Source organism: Leopardus geoffroyi, chromosome X, assembly GCF_018350155.1.
Source record: "Leopardus geoffroyi isolate Oge1 chromosome X, O.geoffroyi_Oge1_pat1.0, whole genome shotgun sequence".
In the NCBI taxonomy this organism is placed as follows: Eukaryota; Metazoa; Chordata; class Mammalia; order Carnivora; family Felidae; genus Leopardus; species Leopardus geoffroyi.
In genome coordinates, this window is record NC_059343.1 from 1,443,396 (window position 1) to 1,465,196 (window position 21,801).

At 53.3% G+C, this 21,801-nt stretch overlaps 1 long non-coding RNA gene across 1 annotated transcript; it reads left to right on the forward strand.

Moving 5' to 3' along the window:
* The first annotated feature begins 6,366 nt into the window (after positions 1-6,366).
* On the forward strand, positions 6,367-12,434 carry LOC123594206. The gene is made up of 3 exons (XR_006710707.1): positions 6,367-6,510; positions 7,595-8,434; positions 12,133-12,434. It is a non-coding gene; the product is annotated as an uncharacterized LOC123594206 (long non-coding RNA).
* Positions 12,435-21,801: the final 9,367 nt, after the last annotated feature.

The window sequence follows — 21,801 nt, forward strand, 5'->3', positions numbered from 1 at the left end:
CCAAAGGCCACGAAGGGAAATCGGTGCTTTGCCCACTAGTGGGACAGGACGCGAATGTGCAGAGAGGATGTGGCCTTGGCTGTTCCGGGCCCACGCGGGTCCCTTCCCTGTCTGGGCTTGAAGACGTGCCTTCTTGTTGGTTACTCAGATCAGTTCCAACTCGACACGGGGCAACCCAGTGACGACAGCCAAGGTTTCATGGAGACGCTTTTGTTAATTTAACTTCCTGTTCCTGGGGCGCCCGGGTGGCTCAGTAGGTTGAGCATCCGACTTCGGCTCAGGTCACGATCTCACGGTTCATGAGTTCAACCCCTGCATCAGGCTCTGCGCTGACAGCTCAGAGCCTGGAGCCTGCTTGGGATTCTGCGTCTTCCTCTGTCTCTACCCCTGCCCTGCTCGTGCTCTCTCCCTCTCTCTCTTTCTATCTCTCTTTGTCAAAAATAAACACCGTCGTGGTGGCCCCAGGACCTTGGTTGTATAGTCTATATTGTCTCTGTTGGCATGTGTCTTTTTTTCATTTTATTTTGTTAAGTTTCATTATTTATTTTGAGAGAGACAGAGACAGGGTGAGCCGCGGAGGGGCAGACGGAGAGGGAGAGAATCCCAAGCAGGCTCCACACCGTCAGCACAGAGCCCGACACAGGGCTCGAACTCCTGAACCTCGAGATCATGACCGGAGCCGAAACCAAGAGTCTGTCGCTTCGCCAGCTGAGCCATCCAGGCGCCCCTGGGCTACGTCTCTTTGCGGCTTTGGGAAGTCAGAGCAAAAAGGGCGGGGGGGGGGGGGGGAACACGCAGGCCTGGGGAAGCAGGGGCTCAGGCCGAAAATGCTGCCTCGATGACCCTCCTGGGGTGTTTCCTGTGTGTGAAAATAGTTCACGTGAAGCCGGTGCGTTTGACGTGCAGCATCCTTCTCCCCCTTGTCCAAGCGGAGAGCTGGCGGAGGGCCGGGGGGTCCGCAGGACAGACTCACCTCTGGGCTTTGAACCCTGGGGCACAGTTCTGGAACCAATCCCGAGCCCCTAGATAATCAAGTTCTAGTTCTGCAAAGGTGTGGATGTGGGTCAGACGGATGTGGTCGCCTTCCACACGAAATCTAGCCTGGGGGCGGGCGTGCAAGGCAGACTTGGGGGGTCCCTCGCGGGGTGCGTTAGAAAACGCATCCGGGCAAGTGTTGGGTGTTCTCCATCGTGTCCAGGGTGCATCGACGTGCTCTTGGCGGGTTGTTTGGGGCTTTGTTTGTTTGTTGTTTTTTTTTACGATGGCTGTCCCCCCCGGAGGGAGTCCCCGTCCGGCCGGTTGGCAATGTCCCCCGTCCCTTGGTTTCCTGCGGGGAAGGGAAGGATGGGAGGGAGGGGCGCCGCGGTCATCAGCGGGAGGGCTTGGCCGGGACACAGACCCGGGATGAGGGTCTCCGTGGACGACGCCGATGCCCAGGGAGCGCTGAGCGCTGTGCGCCTGTCGCACGGCTCCACCTAGTGGCCGCGCGGGGGACGTGGCCGCCCGCCTCTCACGCCCGGTCCCCCGGGGGCTGTCGGAGGCCCTGTTGCAAGACCGGCGCCCGTCGCCCGCGCACCTGCTCTGGGTGGCTGTGCCCGGAGCGCACCTGCAGAGGCGGGAAGCCACGACGATCACAACAATAATAATGGGCGTTCTGACGTGTCCACGAGTGAATTAACACACAATCGCCATGGTTACGTTTCCTTCTGCCTCCTTCCCTCCCTCCTTCCCCCTCCCCCCTCCCTCCCTCCTTCCATCCCCCTTCTCCTTCCCTCTTTCCTTCCTTCTTTCTTTCCTTCCATCCATCCATCTTCCTTCCTTCCTTCCTCCTTCCCTCCCTCCTTCCCCCCCTCCCCCCCTCCCTCCTTCCTTCCCCCCTTCCTTCCTTCCTTCCTTCCCTCCCCTTCCTTCCTCAATGCCCCTCAAAGGGCCTGCACTCGCCCTCAGGACATCTCCAAATGGCTTGCTCTCTCGCAGGCTGCACCCGCATCCACCTGTCCACTCTCTGGAACTCAGCTCCTGCCCTCGCTGTCCCCACACCGTCTGTTTTCCGACACTCGGCTGGAATTTACGTCTTAGGACACCCACTTCCCAGACAGACGGGGACCCCGTGATGGGAGGTTTCCCGAGGGCTCGTGCTGTGATCCTCACCCAGCTTTCCCGGCCCCACAGCGTCCTTCGCGACCCTGTGCTTCTGCGGGAGTGCGGGCCCCGCCTCTTGGGGGGCGCGGTCCTTCCTGTTTGCTCAGTTAGCCGGGGTGGGGGCGTGCTGTGTCCCCGCAGCGTCCCGTGCCCTCAGAACCCCCACTTTGCATTCTGCCCCTCGCCGTGCAAAGTCGGGCCCTTGTCCCCCCCTGGCCAGTCTGCCGGGGTCGCCTGCAGCCCGAGATACAGGCGTGTGCACGACTTTTCCGTGCGCTGTGCACGTGGGGAGGTGTACAGGGAAGGCGATCCCCGAGACGTCGGGTTTGCAGCAAGGAAGGGGTCGGGACGGATCACACAGATATGATGTCGGCGGCAGGGGAACATAGGCCCGTCCACGGACACCAGAACGGGGCAAAACCCAGCCCCTGAGTCGGGACGTTGTCCTAGGACAAGGCCACCGGGCTGTGGGCTCACTTCCACAGCGGCTACAGACCGGCCGGGGGCCTGGCAGCCAGTGGCTTTGTCCGTGGGGCCTGGAAAGACACAGACGGGAGGGACGCGGCCACAAGCCCAGGGATGCCTGGGGCCCCAGAAGCTGGAAGAGGCAGGAAGGACCCTCCCCTGGAGCCTCTGGAGGGAGCACAGCCCTGCCCCTCCTGGAACTCAGTGTTCCTGTCCCTCCTGGATCTCAGTGGTCTTGACCCTCCTGGATCTCAGTGCTCCTGCCCTGCTGGCTTCGTTTTAAAAACACTGGAAGGACACCGGTCTCTTGCTCAGTGCACAGCAAATGCTACCTTGCTCACATGCAAGGAATACTGACCTGTGAAGGTGAGAGCTCTCCAAGGGGCCCAGACACCTCGGGAAGCCAGCGAGAAAGTGTTGTTGGAAAAGAGAATCCTGTTGGGGCGCCGGGGTGGCTCAGTCGGCTGGGTGTCCAGCTTCGGCTCAGGTCGTGCTCTCAGTGTTCATGGGTTCGAGCCCCGCGTGGGGCTCTGGGCTGACAGCTGGGAGCCTGGAGCCTGCTTTGGATTCTGTGTCTCCCTCTCTCTCTGCCCCTCCCCCGCTCATGCTCTCTCTCTCTCTCTCTCTCTCTCTCTCTCAAAGTAAACAAACATTAAAAAAAAGAAGAAGAAAACAGAACCCGCCAGATCGACGTACCTCCGACCGTAGCCGACCCCCCTCCTCTCTGGACCTGTGCAATGCAGCAACCTACCTCCATTTTCCCCAGCTGATCTGCAACAATTTAGGAAGATAACTCTCTCCAGGACGCCTTCTTTAAATATTTAATTGGTTTTCTGAACAAACGGGACAATCTGCTACTTGGAAGGAAAATAAGAAGGAGAAGCTGATTCTTCGTGCATTTATGTCTCTCATAAATACTTTCCCGGGGGCAGGTAATGTTCCCTTTTTATATTAAACATATAAAGAAAACCTCGGCTTCCCATTAGCCTCTGGAAATTCCGTAGTGGTTTCCATTATATTAAAAACACAGACTTTGAAGAGACACGTGCAGGGATGAAGACAGGGGTCTGTGGTTTAGTTTGCCAGTGGCCAGACTACATTGATTGAATTTTATTTTCATTTTCTTCTTCTTCTTATTTTTTTTTATTTTAGAGAGTGTGTGTGAGCAGGGGAGGGGCAGGGGAGGGGGTCTTAAGCAGGCTTCATGCTCCGTATGGAGCCCAGCTCAGGACTCGAACCCACACACCGTGAGCTCATGACCTGAGCTGAAATCAAGAGTTGGTCAGTCAACTGACTGAGACACCCAGATGCCCCGAATTTTATTTTCTTTTATTTTTAGTTTTTTAAATTTTTTTTAATGTTTATTTATTTTTGAGAGAGAGAGAGAGAGAGAGCCAATGGGGGAGGGGCAGAGAGAGAGGGAGACCCAGAATCCGAGGCAGGCTCCAGGCTCCGAGCTGTCAGCACAGAGCCCGACGTGGGGCTCGAACCCACACCCACAAACTGTGAGACAATGACCTGAGCTAAAGTTAGATGCTTCACAGACCGAGCCACCCAGACGTCCTTTCTATATTTAACTTTTTTTTTTTCAACGTTTATTTATTTTTGGGACAGAGAGAGAGACAGAGCATGAACGGGGGAGGGTCAGAGAGAGAGGGAGACACAGAATCCGAAACAGGCTCCAGGCTCTGAGCTGTCAGCACAGAGCCCGATGCGGGGCTCGAACTCCCGGACCGCGAGATCATGACCTGGCTGAAGTCGGACGCTTAACCGACTGCGCCACCCAGACGTCCTTTCTATATTTAACTTTTTAAAAAATATTTTTAATGTTTATTTCTGAGAGAGAAAGAGAGACAGAGCACGAGCGGGGAAGGGGCAGAGAGAGGGGGAGACACAGAAACCAAAGCAGGCTCCAGGCTCCGAGCCATCAGCACAGAGCCCGACGCGGGGCTCGAACCCACGAACCGCGAGATCATGACCTGAGCCGAAGTCGGACGCCCAACCGACTGAGCTAGTCAAGTACCCCATGAATTTTATCTTTAAGGTAGTTAAGTAATATATTAAGTAAGTAGTGAAATCCGTAGTCAGCACTGGCTTTGGGCCCTCGAGGGTGTAGCCCGCTGGGAAGGGAACACAGCTAAACAGGGCACCTGTCCCAGGGGCGGCTCACACCCGGGAGACTTCGCAGAAGGCCCACATGCCATCCGTCGGGAACGAGGCTGTGGCTGTGACCTTTCCAGGAGAAGCACGTATGCAGGACGCTGGACAAGGACCACACACCCAGGTAGACGATTTGAGGATCCGCTTGTGAGTCAACGTTGTTGCTGCCTGCATCCCCCTTGACCACCACGATGGTCTCCTGCCCTCGGGCGCTTGTTGGCTGAGACTCTCTGCCCCACAAGGCAGGCTCTGAAAGGGAAAGAGTGCTTTCTCCCTCACTTGGCTTTCGGACCCTCATTCTTTCCCTGACAGCCGCTTGCATAGCAACAACTTCAGATTTGCTCTCAGACAATCAGTGAGTTAATCTCACCCCTGTTATCTGTGGTCCATAAATTAATAAATACTGATAGATGTTTGGATAGATAGATAAATAAAATTGATAGGTGGATAGATAGATAGATAGATAGATAGATAGATATGATGGATGGATAGATACATAGATGATAGATATGATGGATGGATGGATAGATACAGAAATGGGTGATGCATACAGAGATAGATGATAGATAAATGGATAGATAGATAGATAGATGGAAAGATAGAGACAGATATATAGGATGGATAGATAGATAATAGATAGATATGATGGATGGATAGATACATAGATGATAGATATGATGGATGGATGGATAGATACAGAAATGGGTGATGCATACAGAGATAGATGATAGATAAATGGATAGATAGATAGATAGATGGAAAGATAGAGACAGATATATAGGATGGATAGATAGATAATAGATAGATATGATGGATGGATAGATACATAGATGATAGATATGATGGATGGATGGATAGATACAGAAATGGGTGATGCATACAGAGATAGATGATAGATAAATGGATAGATAGATAGATAGATAGATAGAAAGAAAGATAGAGACAGATATATAGGATGGATAGATAGATAGTAGATAGATATGGTGGATGGATAGATAGATAGATAGATAGATAGATAGATATGATGGACGGACGGATGGATAAATAGACAGATAGATAGAGACAGATACATAGGATAGATAGATAGATAGATGAGTGTTGGACTGCCATGGTTTGTCTGTCCCCACCAGTATCTTGTTGGCCTCTCATGGTTTGTTATGAGCGTTGAGTATCAACGTTCTCTGGGTGCAGTGTTGGTACCCCACTAGCCGTGCCTGGCTCATGAACAGCGTGGACACAGGCATCTGGAGGCCTGGCCCTAAGAAGGAAAGTTTTGTCTGTAGCCTCTCGTTTGGCCAATATTTCACCGTTGCTGTCCTGCCTGGCAATTAAGCCCCAGCGACAGTCTCCTCGGGACACTGGTTGTAAACTGAGTCTCATTCCCAAATTTCACACATCCCACCCCCGGGGACTTGCCGAAGCATCCTGTAGCTGAAATGAGCCCCCCCCCCCCCGCCCACTGTATTCATTTGTAAGCATTCGTTTATTTTATTTTTTACATTTATTTATTCTTAAGAGAGAGACGGACGGAGAGAAAGGGAGACACAGAATCCCAAGCAGGTTCCTCCCTGTCAGCCAGAGCCTGGCGTGGGGCTCGATCTCGGGAACCGTGAGATCACGAACTGAGCCAAAATCAAGAGTCGACACTGAACCGACTGAGCCGCCCAGACGCCCGGTCCCTTGGAAGCATTTGAACGAACAATCACATCTTTGAGTTGGTCAAACGTCTCAGCTTCTGGAAAGGTGGGAGAGCCCAGGGGAAACCAGGTTGGAAGGACGCCCTGGGGTATCTCAGGATGAAGGACGTGGTGAACTGAAGTAGGGAAACCAGAAACGGCTTCCATGAGGAGGTGGCTCCTGGGCGTGACCGGAAGAGTCCCCTCAAATTCACCGCGTGTGCCCCTCGGGTCCCCATGAGACCGTGCAGCACGCCCAGACCTGGGGGAGGCAACCTCCCTCCCGGCTGCTTGGAGAGTCTGGAGGTCAGCCTTGGGGGCTCAACAGATAGGACAGTCCACTCCTAACCGGACGGAGCCCCGCACAGCCCAGCCCTGGGGATGTGGCTTAAAACGCTTAAAACGATGGGAATGTATGATCTCGAATTTCCGGAGGCCAGAAGGACGGGCCGGGTGTTGCGAGGTTAAAATCCGCGTGTTGATGGCGCCATTGCTGGTGAAGACAGCGTTCCACGCCCTGTGCAGGGTCCAGAAGCCACCCGCCTTCCTTGGCTGGCGGATCCTTGGGCTGTCTTCACAGTGCCCTGGGGAGACTGGGGTGAGGACTGGGGGCCTCCTGGGCAGCAAGGGCACCGTCCGCATAGGACGGGAAAGGCTCGCTCAGTATCCACAGTGGGATCCCGGTGGAGAGGCTCCCCTTAGGAAGCTGGCTGCCAGCGGTATCCCGGGATTCCTCCCACGGGCAAATCAGAGCGGGACCTTCTTTTTCCATCCACCATTTTACTTGTTTGGTTTTCCTGGTTGTCTGCAGTGAGCAGAGACCACTTTCGTGATGGGAAAGCAAACTTTGGACTTGAAGGCTACAGGGAAGTGTGTTACCGATGAGGACGTGACCAATGGGCTGCGTCACAGCCCAAGCCGGGGGCAGGGAGATGGAGAGATGGGCATCTGGGGGCAGGAGGGAGCTCCCGGGGACTGCCCGTGGCCTTGCTCTGCTCACCTTTGACCCCCCTACACGGCACACTCTGGGGCCGTCCCCCGCGAAGATGCCTTTCCTCCCACCCCCCTTACTTAGGTTGAACAAGTTGTTTGCATCAACCTTAGCAGTTGTGTTATTGTGATAAAGGTTTCACTTTTTCAGTCTACCACAGGTGTCTGAAACTCTGCCCATGGACTCCTGCAAATCATCTCTGCCACCTCCTTGATGAGCTCTGCTCTGAATCAGCGTTCAGGACCCCCAGAGCGGGACCCCCAAAGTCTGGGGGACCAAGTAGGTGTGACAGGTGCCGACGAAGGATGATGTGATCAGATGAGGTCCAGCGGTGGCCCGGAGAAGTGGCCCAGGTGTGTTCCTTGAGGAGGGGACAGGGTTTCAGCTTCAGCAAATGGAACAGAAGCGACCTGGGGCGTGGATAGAAGCCGAGAGTCATCTGTGTGTGTTTGTCCAGCTGCTTCTCCGCCGTGAGGGCGTGACAGCAGGACCTGTCCGCGGGAATGCCAGCAGCATTCATCACAGACCAGGAAATCATTCAAGACCTCGACTCGCCTGACAGGGTGTTGCGGGTGAACTGCGGGAGCCAAGCCTACCGAGACTTTCGTCCTGATTACGACTGTTTGAGGGTGTTTATCAGACACAGACAAGGACAAAGTGGGTGTTGCTCTCCAGGCGAGACGCTCGTGGCATCTCAAACTGCGTGATTGTTTTGAAGGCAGAAGCAGGCTTCAGAGGTTTCCTTGGTGATGTTTCCAAAGTCTGTGCTTGCAACCAGGATATCCTGGTGGTGAGCCTGCCTCAGTTTACCTTCCTGACCCCCCGGCATGAATTTCACAGCCTTCAAGCACCCGCACCAACCTTCCTTTCTTGGGGGACTGGTTTCTGCTTGGTGCAATCTGAAGACTTCCCAGCGCCTCCTTTCCTAGGTCTGAAATGAAGGAGACAGGCTTCCTCAGCCTCTCTGCTGTGTTGGGGGACAGCCCATCCTGGGTGTGAGGTGAGTGACCCACCTGCAGGCACCATTTCTCCTGAGTCCAGCTGGTCTGCTTCGGACTGTTGTGCTTTCTAAGTGACAGGAAAGGATACACAGCAACAAGCACAGGGATGGGTGGCTGGGTGGATGGATGGATGTTTGGCTGGATGGATGGGGGAGGATGGATAGATAGATAGATACATAGATAGATAGATAGATAGATATGATGGGTGGGTGGATGGGTGGATGGGTGGATGGATGGATGGAAAGATGGATGGATAGATAGATAGATAGATAGATATAATGGATGGATGGATGGATGGATGGATAGATGGATAGACAGATAGATAGATATAATGGATAGATGGATGGAAAGATGGATAGATAGATAGATAGATAGATAGATAGATAGATAGATAGATATGATGGATGGATGGATGGATAGATATATTGATAGATAGATGATAGATACATAGATACATAGATATGATGGATGGATGGATGGATGGATGGATAGATGGATAGACAGATAGATAGATATAATAGATAGATGGATGGAAAGATGGATAGATAGATAGATAGATAGATAGATAGATAGATAGATAGATATGATGGGTGGGTGGATAGATAGATAGACATGATGGATGGATGGATGGATGTTTGAGTAGATAAGTCTGTGGGTGGGTAGACGGGTAGATGGATGGATGTTTGAGTTGCTACATGTTTGAGTGGATGGATGGATGGATGGATGGATGGATGTTTGAGACTGGCTGGAGAGCTGAGTGGGTTGGTGAATACATGGAGAGATGGATGGATAGATAGATAGATAGATAGACAGACATGATGGATGGATGGGTAGATGGATGGATGGATGGATAGATAGATAGACTGATAGATAGATAGATAGATATGATGGATGGATGGATGGATGGATGGATGTTTGAGTGGATGCATGGATAGACACATAGAGAAAGGTACGTTTACGAAAAACACAGCTAAGACTTCCTGTCTGGGTCAGAAAGGGAGAATTACATCCCCAGCCCTCTGTCATTTGAGTCAGATGGGCCCTCCTCCCAGTGTCCTGGAGTCCAGAGAAAATCCCAATGCAGACGAAGACTTGCCCTGGGCATTGAGTGCAGCTGCCTCTTCTGCACTACGACCTTTCCCAAATCCTCACACGGCCCCAGGTCTCCCCTCCCTCCTTTATCAACCAGCATCTCCAAAGCTTCTCCTTCACTGTGATGTGTGGTTCTCCAGCACCCAGCCGGGAAAACCAAGCTTGTCAGGGCCATGCTGAAAACCCCAGAACTGGCTCGGCTTCCTCTGTTGGGGCTGTTTGTGGGAACCCCCACTCCACAAATTCCTTCCCTCGTCATTCTGTCTTCTCCCTCCTGCCCAGTGAGCTGCCTGGTCAGCAGCAGCCCTCCCGGACACAGGAGCCCTTGTCTGGGGCCTGCTGAGTACGTGCTGTCTCCTGAGTGGGAGTCCAGCCGGGCACAGATGACTGCAGGGCATTCTTTCAAAAGTCACTCAAATTCCTGGCCCTTTTCATCCTGTCTGCAAGCATATTCACGCATTCCCTCTGCCCCATTGCACACACCCCTGCTTGCCCTTATGACGGCCCCGGTGGGAAGGCTCTCTATCTGCCCACGGGGTAGCAGGAGACACGCCCCCCTCGACAGGACTGGTCAGGGGGTTCGGTGTGACCTAGAAGCCAGATAATTGATGGTTGGGGCCACAGCCAGCTGATTCTTGGAGTGACTGGTGGGAAAGCTGAGGTTGACCCAAGTCAGGAAGGACAGGACAGTCGGGGAGTGGATGCGATGGTCCTGCCCCAGTAGGTGGCATTTTCATGGCCTGGTTCTCCTGGAGAACTCTGGTTCTTCTCCCTTTCTTGGTGGGCAATGAGATGTATTTGCCCCCAGCCGGTCTCCAGGGCATCACCCCCACACCACACTGAGAAAGACACTACATGGGGGCACCCGGGTGGCTCAGTTGGTTAAGCATCCAACTCTTGATGTGAACTCAGTTCTTGATCTCAGGGTTGTGAGTTCAAAGCCCATGTTGGGCTTTGTGCTGGGCATGAAACCTACTTAAAAAGGGAGGCATGGAGAGAGAGAGAGAGAGAGAGAGAGAGATGCTACATGGACCAAGAAGGAGACTCAGGAATTTTGGGCCTATGTGTGTTCTTTTCCCCAATGGTGGCCAACGTTGAAAGAAACATAATAAGACCAGTAGGGTTAACGGGCAGTAAGGACTTCCCTGCACAGGTGGTTGTAGAAATCATGGCCCCGTTATTGGATTTGTCTCCTTTTCTGCCTTATAGTGTCACCCGTGATGATGCATCGTCTGTTGACCTGATTGTAAAAGTGTGGTAACACGTAAATGGTTAACCATGGGGCCTTTCCCGCTATGGTTTCCCGTTAAAGAAACCAGCCTTTCTTCAGGCTAACTGCAAACCTGGGGTACCTGTCTCCACCTGCCCGTCAAGTGCTTTGGGTTTGCACATTAGCGAGATCTTTAAATTCCGCAAGAAAAATACACTGTACCATCTGTTGGTGGTCCGATGTTTTCAGTCCTCATAATACAAACAAAAAAAAAGGAAAGAAAGAAAGACCGAAGAAAGAATGACAAAGAAAGAAAGAGAAAGAAAGAAAGAAAGAAAGAGAAAGGAAGGAAGGAAAGAAGGAAGGAAGAAGGGAAGGAAGGAAAGAAGAAAGAAAGAAAGAAAGAAAGAAAAAGAAAGAGAAAGAAAGAGAAAGAAAGGAAGAAGGAAGGAAGAAGGGAAGGAAGGAAGGAAAGAAGAAAGAAAGAAAGAAAAAGAAAGAGAAAGGAAGAGAAAGAAAGAAAGAAAGAAAGAGAAAGAAAGAGAAAGAAAGGAAGAAAGAAGGAAAGAAAGGAAGGAAGGAAGGAAGGAAGGAAAGAAATATAAAGAAAGAGAAAGAAAGGAAGGAAGAAAGGAAGAAAGAAGGGAAGGAAGGAAGGAAATAAGAAAGAAAGAAAGAAAGAAAGAAAGAAAAAGAAAGAGAAAGAAAGGAAGGAAGAAAGGAAGAAAGAAAGAAAGAGAAAGAAAGAAACAAAGAAAGAAAAAGAAAGGAAGAAGGAAGGAAGAAAAGGAAGGAAGGAAGGAAAGAAAAAGAAAGAAAGAAAGAAAGAAAGGAAAGTAGGAAGGATGGAAGGAAGGGAGGAAGGAAGCCGTCCATGGCCAGTCTCGGCCTCAGCTGGGCTCTTGCTTTCCACGTGCTGGACCCCATCCATTTGCCCGAGGGTTTATTGGGGAAGTCGTGGGAGGTGGGGGGGGGGTCCTGACCCCACCAAACTTGACCACCCTGACCTTCGTCCTGACCAGCCGTGGCCTCCTGGACCGTGTTTAGGTCCTGACTTTCTGCAGGTTTCCAGACACAGGAGCCCGTGGGATTGGGGAGACTGCCCTGAGGAATTCGAATCACTTCTCTCCGGGGCCGAGGGGTAAGGACCCATCCCGTGGCATCCACCAGGGTGTGCGGGCTCCAGCTAGACGCGTAGACGGCTTTCCTTTGCCCCGCGACCCTTGTCTCCGCCTGTTTAAAAAAAGATACATTGCAAAGAAAGCGGAGTTCAGAGTATACGTTTGCTGCCCCCTGTAGAACGTTTCTCTCCCGTTGCCTTTTTCTTTAGCGCGTCTGTGCGTTTTGTTCTTTTAATTTTTCTTTTTCTTTTTTTCTTTCTTTCTTTTTTGCAAGACCTGCTCTCCGGGAGAACAGCACTTCCCTGTGTGTGGTTAAAGAGGCCGGGCTCAGGGGACAGCCCACAACATCTCCATGGGGAAGCTGAAAACAAAAACAGCGGAAGGGAAGCCGGGGGGCGGAGAGCTGAGCCAGAGGGGGGCCCAGCGGGGACACATCTGGGGTGTGACTTGGGTCACTTTGCTGCCTGACCTGTGAGTGGAGCTCACAAGCCCAAGCCTGCACCGCCCGCCTGTGTGGCTCCGACCCCCTAGAGGAGGAAGCTGGTCCTATAGCAATACCTCTGGCATCCTTGTCCCCCCCCCCCCCACCCGCTCCGTCCCCCCCTGGAGAAAAAGGGAAGAACACAGGTTTTCTCGGAAAAAACTGCTCAGAGATGTTGGGATTCGCACAAGGACTTCTGTGCCCACAGGAGGTGCCCGAGGCCATGGGCAGGTAGGTCCCCACGGGGAGGTGGGCGGCTCAGCCCGACGAGACTGCCCTCTGCGACCACACACGCCAACCCCGGACCCACCTGAGACTCGGATCCACCGGCTACAGATGGGAGCGACCCGGGACCCCCTCCTCAGGCCGCATGAGCTCTGAGCTCCGGGAAGCGTGTTACTCACTAGGTCACGGGTTCACTATCACAGGATGCAACCGAGGACCAGCCAGAGGACCAGGGGCACAGGACAGAGTGAGAGTTTGCACACGCTTCCCAGGTGCACCTGTGTCCCCCCATGACCTGTGTCCTCCCCATCAGGTCACCACAGTTTCGGCAGCACCCACATATCCGTGCAATAAATACCTTTTATTCTATTTCTGCAAAACCATTCAGGACTCTGTTGTCGGGTCGGAGAAGCATGACGGATGGGGCGGGACTCCTCGGAATGAGTGAAAGCTACACGGGACTGCTCCTGCCCGCCTGCACACCGTCCTGCACAAAAGGATCCAACACGGGAAGGAAAATACATGGGCGTGGTTTTTCCTTTCTGTCTGGTGTCTGTTTGCCAGGACCACAAACTGGACGGTGCGGGGGCGGAGGGGTGCGATCTCAAGACAACAGAAACGTATTCCCGCTGAGCGCGGGTGATCAGAAGTGTGCAACTGAGAGCGTCTGCAGGGCTGATGCGCTCTGGAGATTCCTGGGGAGGGTATGTCCTCCCTGCAGGCCCTGCGGTATTCGTGTGGCCTCAGAAGCCACCTGTGTTTTCAGTCATTTTCCTGGAGCACCTATGACCTCCACCCCCTAAGTCAAGGCCCTGCTGCAGAGAAAACAGCACCCACAGGCGACACAAATACATAGGAGAGGGCACTTATTATAGGCATCGGCTCACGTGATTATGGAGGGACACAGGTGCTCCCACCTGCACCTGTAACATGGACAATGGAGAAAGCCAAGGTGTTATCTGGCCTGAGTCCAAAGGCCTCAGAACCAGGACCTTCGCGCCCAAATGTGGGACAGGACAGAGGTCTCTGCTGCAGCAGAGAGAGGAGAGAGAGAGTGCAAGCAAGTCCTGGGTCCTCCATTGTTCTTAGGTTCTATGCTGGCACTCAACTGATTAGGCGTGGCCCACCCACGCCAAGGAGGGCCATGTGGTTGAGTCAGTGCACCATCCAGTGATGAAGGGATCCCCAGACTCTGGCTGAGGGGCAGGCAGGGCTGCGGGAGGCTCCCCGCAATCCCGGGCCCCGCCCTGGCCCTCACTCAACATGGGCCTCTTTCTTTTGTCTTCTGGTCTCTTGAAGCGTCACAGCAAACCACCTGATATTCCCAAAATGCCTTTCGGGACCCATTTTCCCCAAAGGAACACTTACGACATCAGTTCCACAGCTTTTTTACATCCAAGGTGTGCATTTTTTCACGTTTATTTATCGTTTTTATTAATTTTTTTTTTACTTTAAATGCCTTATTTATTTTTGAGACAGAGAGAGAGTGCAAGCAGGAGATGGATGGAGACAGAGGGAGAGAGAGTGGGAGAGGGGCAGAGGCAGGGAGAGATCCCGAGCAGAGAATCCCGAGCAGGCTCTGAGCTGTCAGTGCAGAGCCTGATGCAGGGATCAAACCCATGAACCGTGAGATCATGACCTGAGCTGAATTCAAGAGTCAGACACTCAGCCGACTGAGACACCCAGGCGCCCCTGACATTTGTTATTATTATTATTATTTTATCATTATTATTATTAAGGAATAAATTATCCTTGTATGTTAGGAGAAAACAAACCAGAAACGGAGCTATTTGAATGGTTTGCTTTTGTTTATGAGACCAAGGCTGTTGACCTTGATAAGCTCGCGTGCGGCTGAAAAAAAGCACAATCCACGGAAACCGTGGGCGCAGAGGACTTGAGGAAGCTTTCACAAGTAATGGTTTTAGTTTGACTTTTTTTGGGGAAAAGAGCAGCATTGTACGAATCACGACAAGAAATAACCGCTTTTTTCGTAATCGTCTATTTCCAAGAGTGACGTTTTCGTGATGCAACCAAGCTGAAGGCTCAGCCCCAGCAGAAGGGGTTTCCCACTGCCGTCCTGAGACACGTGTAACTTCTTTGCTCAGTCTCCGCCCTGGGCCCCCAGACTTTCTTCCAGCCGTCCACACCCCGCTGTCTGCACTGCGTGCTGATTTTTATGGCTTGCGTCCGGAGATCCGGGCTGTGCTGGCTTCTGGGCTGCATTGACCAACCTGAGGGGGTGAGTCAGGCCAGAAGACCCTGCTGTGGGTTACACACTGTCTCCCCTGCTTTGGTCTCCAGCCGAACTCACAACGGGACCTTGTCTGGAAACAGGGTCTTTGCAGATGTGGGTAAGTGAAGGATCGGAGATGAGACGATCCTGGTTGAGGGTGGGTCTGATCCCATGACAGGTGTCCTTCTAAGAGACACAAGAGGAGACACAGACACAGACACAGAGCAGAAGCCGCGTGAAGGGGCAGGCAGAGACGGGAGGGACGCGGCCACGAGCCCAGGGGCGCCTGGAGCCCCAGAAGCTGGAAGAGGCAGGAAGGACCCTCCCCTGGAGCCTCTGGAGGGAGCACAGCCCTGCCCGGATCTCAGGGGTCCTGTCCCTCCAGGATGTGCGTGGCCCTGCCCCCCCTGGATCTCAGTGGCCCTGCCCTGCCTGGGTGTCAGCAGCCCTTCCCTTCCTGGATCTCAGCAGCCCTGCCCCCCACTGGATCTCAGGGGTCCTGTCCCTCCAGGATCTGCGTGGCCCTGCCCCTCCTAGATCTCAGTGATCCTGCCCTGCCTGGATCTCAGTGGCCCTGCCCCTCCTGGGTCTCAGTGGTCCTGCCCCTCCTGGATCTTGGTGGCCCTGCCCTGCCTGGGTCTCAGTAGTCCTGTCCCCCCTGGATCTCAGTGGCCCTGGCCTGCCTGGAACTTAGGGGTCCTGCCCCTCCTGGATCTCAGCAGCCCTGCCCCTCCTGAATCTCAGTGGTCCTGCCCCTCCTGGATCTCAGCGGCCCTGCCCTGCCTGGGTCTCAGCACCCCTTCCCTTCCTGGATCTCAGCAGCCCTGCCCCCCGCCCCCCCCCCCCCCCCCCGGATCTCAGAGGTCCTGCCCTGCCTGGATCTCAGCGGCTTTGCCCTGCCTGGATCTCAGAGGCCCTGCCCCCCCAGGATCTCAGTGGCCCTGCCCTGCCTGGATCTCAGAGGCCCTGCCCTGCCTGGATCTCAGAGGCCCTGCCCTGCCTGGATCTCAGAGGCCCTGCCCTGCTTGGATCGCAGAGGCCCTGCCCCCCAGGATCTCAGTGGCCCTGCCCTGCCTGGATCTCAGGGGCCCTGCCCCTCCTGGATCTCAGTGGCCCTGCCCTGCCTGGATCTCAGGGGCCCTGCCCTGCCTGGATCTCAGAGGCCCTGGCCTGCCTGGATCTCAGTGGCCCTGCCCCTCCTGGATCTCAGTGGCCCTGCCCCTCCTGGATCTCAGTGGCCCCGCCCTGCCTGGATCTCAGTGGCCCTGCTTTGCCTGGATCTCAGTGGTCCAGACCCTCCTGGATCTCAGGGGTCCTGCCCCTCCTGGATCTCAGCGGCCCTGCCCTGCCTGGATCTCAGAAGCCCTGCCCTGCTTGGATCTCAGAGGCCCTGCCCCCCCAGGATCTCAGTGGCCCTGCCCTGTCTGGGCCTCAGTGGCCCTGCCCCTCCTGGATCTCAGATGTCTGGTGTCCACGGCTGGGGGAACTTGAATTCCTGTTGTTCTAAGCCCCCAGTTTGGTGATATTTTTGTCACGGCTGCTCAAGGAAGTTCATTCACAATCCTACTCTCTTCCCCGGGTCCTCAGGCTGCTGCAAATGCAGCCCAGCGTTGGCCACAGTCCCTGACCCCACGTGCAGTCCCCTGCAGCCTCTCCGGCCCAGGCTTCCCCAGCTCCAGGAAGCAGCCGGCCCCTCCTGTCATCTGGTGCTCTTGGCTGAGTTCCCATGATCTCCCGTCCCCGCCCTGGGGTGACTGATAGAACCACACCCTTCCTGCCACCTGGCCTGGCCCCTTCTCTCTCCCAGGGACCTCTTCTGGTTGTTCACGCATTCTCCGGTGTGGGGTGGTTTCGATGGGGACCCTAGAAACAGGCCAGAGATGACTCAAAGCCACGGACGCATGTCTCCTTGCTCGAGAATTCCTGGAACGAGAACACAGTGACTCTTACCCCGAGATACGAAGACTGTGTTTTAAATTTTTTAGTGTTTATTCACTTTTGAGAGAGAGAAAGAGAGATAGAGAGCAAGTCAGGGAGGGGCAGAGACAGAGGGAGACACAGAATCCAAAACAGGCTCCAGGCTCCGAGCCATCAGCCCAGAGCCCGACGCGGGGCTCGAACTCGCAAACACACACGCACGGCCCACAAGTCAACGGTCGTGGGTCAGTTTTCCTTACAATAAAGATGCGAATTTCCTCCAAAGACCCAAAAAGCACCGTCACCCAAGTTGACTTTGTCACTGCAATAAAAAACAGGGACACGTGGCTCACGTGTGAGTTAAATGTTTACCGAATCCTGTTGGATTTTTTTTTTTTTCTCTGCCCATCAATGGCCACCGTGAGCCAACTCGGGGAACGCTGCTGAAATCTGGGGAGAACCTCTGCACCCCAGACCAGCTCACTTGACCTCGACCTCCAGCCAGAAGTAAGTATAACACAGTGGTCATCTTGTCTTTCTCCCTCCCCCCCCCCAAAACCAAAAGGATTGCAAACCCCTTGGGGACGTTATTGGGCGCCCTAGAGGTGATAAGAACACTGCGGGGGTCTTGGCAAATACTTAAGAAGGTCAGTCTTTTGGGGCACAGAGATGATGCCCGAGGAACTCACGTGTGGGCACGAGTCACGGCCGATGTGTGGCTCAGCCAGGACAGCTCAGCTGGGCTCCACGAGCCCGCCCAGACGTGAACATATGGCGGCCAGGCAGGATGGCAGGGAGCTCAGACAGTGAGAAGGGTCGGGGTCACTTGGCCTGCATTGCACTGACTAACGCGAGGGACGGCATGACCGTAGACGGGACCGCTGGCCTCCTGGACCCCCCCTGTCCATTGCAGAAGCTGCATTTGCATTTGTTTGCAAAGCATAGTGCCCTTTGGCTTTGTTCGCGCTCTGTTCTCTGTGGCACAGCACCCAGCCTGTCCCTGCAGGGAGGAAGCGGGCGCGGTGGCTTGATCTGGGGCAAGCAGGTGGCTTGCCGAGTCCACGGAGGGTGCGGGGTGGCTTGATATGACACGGAGAGACAGGACAAAGCAGGCAGAGCATCTGAGCACAGCAAACGCCCCCCCCTCCCCGTCCCCCCTGCCCAGGCTTAAGGTTCGTCTTAAGAATGCAACAGAGGTGACCTACGTCCCCGCCAGGATGCCCTCAGGGATTTGACAAAAGACCGGACTAAAAACAAGTAGGAGAGGGGCCCCCGGGTGGCTCAGTCCGAGTTCAGCTCACGTGATGATCTCACGGTTCGCGGGCTCGAGCCCCGCGTCGGGCTCTGGGCTGACGGCTCGGAGTCTGGATCCTGCTTCGGATTCTGTGTCTCCCTCTCTCTCTCTGCCCCTCCCCTGTTCGCGCTCTCTGTCTCTGTGCCTCGCAAGAATATATAAAGATTAAGAAACAAAATCTTTTTTTTTTTTTTCAACGTTTATTTATTTTTGGGACAGAGAGAGACAGAGCATGAATGGGGGAGGGGCAGAGAGAGAGGGAGACACAGAATCGGAAACAGGCTCCAGGCTCTGAGCCATCAGCCCAGAGCCCGATGCGGGGCTCGAACTCACGGACCGCGAGATCGTGACCTGGCTGAAGTCGGACGCTTAACCGACTGCGCCACCCAGGCGCCCCAACAAAATCTTTTTTGAAATAAAAACAATAAAATCACTAGCAGGCCATAAAACGTTAAGACCCACAGGGTCCAGCCCTCATACGCTGCAAGTGAGTCAATCAGGAATGTGCCACCCAGCACCCAGACTCCTCCAGCCAATAGGGCAGATAAGGGGGGAGGGGGGCACCCAAAACCTTATAAAGAAGGAAGTTGCGGGCCGTCCCCGGGCATTCACTTTCGAGTGCCTCCTCTCTGTTAAGACAGTTTGCACATTTTCTTCCTTCCGGATGTTTTATTCTCATCGATTTTTGCCTCCTGCTCACTTTGCATCAATCTTTTCATTCTCCGACGTGGGGAGACAACAGATCCCGGGCATTGAGGTGAAAACATCCTGCCACGCTGGGATCCCCTCGCCAGGATCCCCCGAGAGGAGGACCGTCAGAAGGAGACAGGGGTTGTTTCAACCCGTGGGCCCGTGTCCAACACTTCCTGCCCACAAGACGGATCACGGGAAACCACCCGAGCTCGTCAGTGATCGACAGCCATCCTGTGGCCAACAACGGTCTCCCGACCAACAACCCTTGGCTCCCGTCCGCCGTCAGCCCCAACCGGATCAGAAACGATGACCTGGTTTCATCCCTCTGTCCTCCCGGAAGCTCGTGATGTGGTGTCCGTGGGACAGCCTCACCCAACATCTCAGCCAGAGCTGATTTCGGGAATGTGTGCAGTTGCACCTGCGGTCTTACTCACGTAGTTGGCCAAGCCCTCCCACACTGCAGGGTTTTCGGTTTGTTTGTTTGTTCGTAGCCAAATGCGTGTGCGGGTGTCTTCAACCGCTGAGTTTTGGGGTAGGATCTTACACATAACTGGAAACATTATACGTCTTAGAATTAAGACGGATGCAATTTTTGCCATGGACCACGTTCATGTAGACGTAAAAAATGACCAGGGGTTTCGTTATCTCAATGCACAGCCTTTGGAATGCAGTCAGCCTCACCAAAAGTCTAGGACAACTCTTGCCGGCCCGTGACCGTGACCGTCATGGCCAACGCATGTAGCAGGGAGGACGCCACTCTGGGATACTGGCCACCCACACGGTGCTAAGACACAGGGTTGTTTCCTTGTTGAAACACACGTAGAGACAAACAGCGTTCGTGTTCCAAATGCAGTTCGGGAGGGTCCCCTTATCTGCGCTTTGGGACACAGATAATCGTCCTGAGAGATTTCCGGAAGGTCAACAACAGTAGCCTAACTCTACGTCGGAATGCCTACGTCATTCACCCCAGTTCATCTCATCATCTCACATCTTATCGGCTCACGTCATCACAAGAAGGAGAAGGGGGAGTGCAGAAATACGAGATGTTTGAGGGAGACAGAGAAAGACCACGTTCCCATAACTTTACAGGACCGTGTGTTGGTCTAATTCTTCTATTTTATGATTCGTTATCGTTCTTCTCAGACTGCACCCGATTGATAAATTAAACTTTGCCAAAGGCATGCGTGTGTAAGGGAAAATATAGCCCGTGTAGGATCGGGTCCTATCTGTAGTTTCAGACACACACTTGGAGCTTTGGAACGTGTCCCCAGGGATAAGGGGGAGACTCACGGACTCTGGGAAATAGATTTGTTCTTGATTCTGACCCGGACAAGCCACAACTTAGCCCCTTCAACAAAGTGGTTGTTTTTATATTATGTAGCTTCACTACATCTTTTGACTTCTGCAGTGGACCCAACCTACGTCACGTGTAAGAGGAGGGAAGATACACACACCTAAGGCTCACGCATGACCTTTCCTGCTAAATTAATTAAAGTACTGTTTTTAAAATAGATTGGGCCACTGACAGGCACACACTGTGAACTTTCTAATATAAGAACTCTAGCATAAAACACACTCTTTCTCTTGGTTGCTGTGGACACTCTGAGGAAAATGCCAGTGGTTTGCAGGCAATCCAGAGGCAGTAAGGTACAAACAGCCTAGACTCAGAACCAGAAAGACTTGGTTCTCATCCCAGCCTGCCACTCATGAGCTCCATGGGCCCAGGGAGTTTCCTCATGAGCTGAAATAGGTTAATCACTCCCTACCTCATAGTTTCTCTCATGTGGAAATAGACTATAAAATGGTACAACATTGTCTAGTATAAGGTTCTCTTGTTTGTTTGTCCATCCATCCATCCATCCATCTATCCATCCTGTATCCATCCATCCATCCTCTATCCACTCAGCCAGTCATCCAGCCGGCCACCCATCCATCCATCCATCCACACATCCATCCATCCATCATCCATCCCTCCATCCAACTGTCCGTCCAACCATCCATTCATCCTTCCATCCATCCATCCATCCATCCATCTATCCATCAACCCATCCATCCATCTATCATCCATCCATCCATCCACAATCTATCCATCCTTCTATCTGTCCATCCATCCATCCATCCATCTACCCATTCATCCATCCAACTATCCATCCATCCATCCATGCATCCATCAATCCATTCATCCATGCATCCATCTATCCATCCACCCATCCATCCATCCATCCATCCATCCATCCATCTATCCACACATGCATCCATCCATCCATCATCCATCCATCCATCATCCATCCCTCCATCCAACTGTCCATCCAACCATCCATTCATCCATCCATCCATCCATCTATCATCCATCCATCATCTATCCATCCTTCTATCTGTCCATCCATCCATCCATCCATCTACCCATCCATCCATCATCCATCTCTCCATCCAACTGTCCATCCAACCATCCATCCACCCATCCATCCATCTATCATCCATCCATCCATCCATCCATCCATCATCTATCCATCCTTCTATCTGTCCATCCATCCATCCATCTACCCATCCATCCATCCATCCATCCATCATCTATCCATCCTTCTATCTGTCCATCCATCCATCCATCTACCCATCCATCCATCCATCCATCCATCCATCCATGCATTCACCCAGTCATCCATCCAGGCACCCATCCATCCATTCACATACCCATCCATGCATCCATCCATTGGCCAATCCCAGCCACCTGTCTTTCATTCACCATCCATCTACCCACTCATCCATCCATCCACCCACCCATCTATCCCAGTCAGGCTCTGTGCTGACAGCTGGGAGCCTAGAGCCTGCTTTGGATTCTGTGTATCCCTCTCTCTCTGCTCCTCCCCGATCTCTCTCTCTCTCTCTCTGAAACAAACATTAAAAAAATGAAGAAACAGAAACTAATACAGATGCAGTGCAGAGAAGTTAGCAAATACAGATAACAAAGACATCCCTCGCCTTATAAGAAATCGTCCCGACTACAGGTTTGGACAGCCCAGAGGGCGTTTCTAGGCAACGTGCACGGGTTTGGGGTGTTCTTGGTGCATTTATGTGTATCCTCCTTGGAAACCGACCTCCC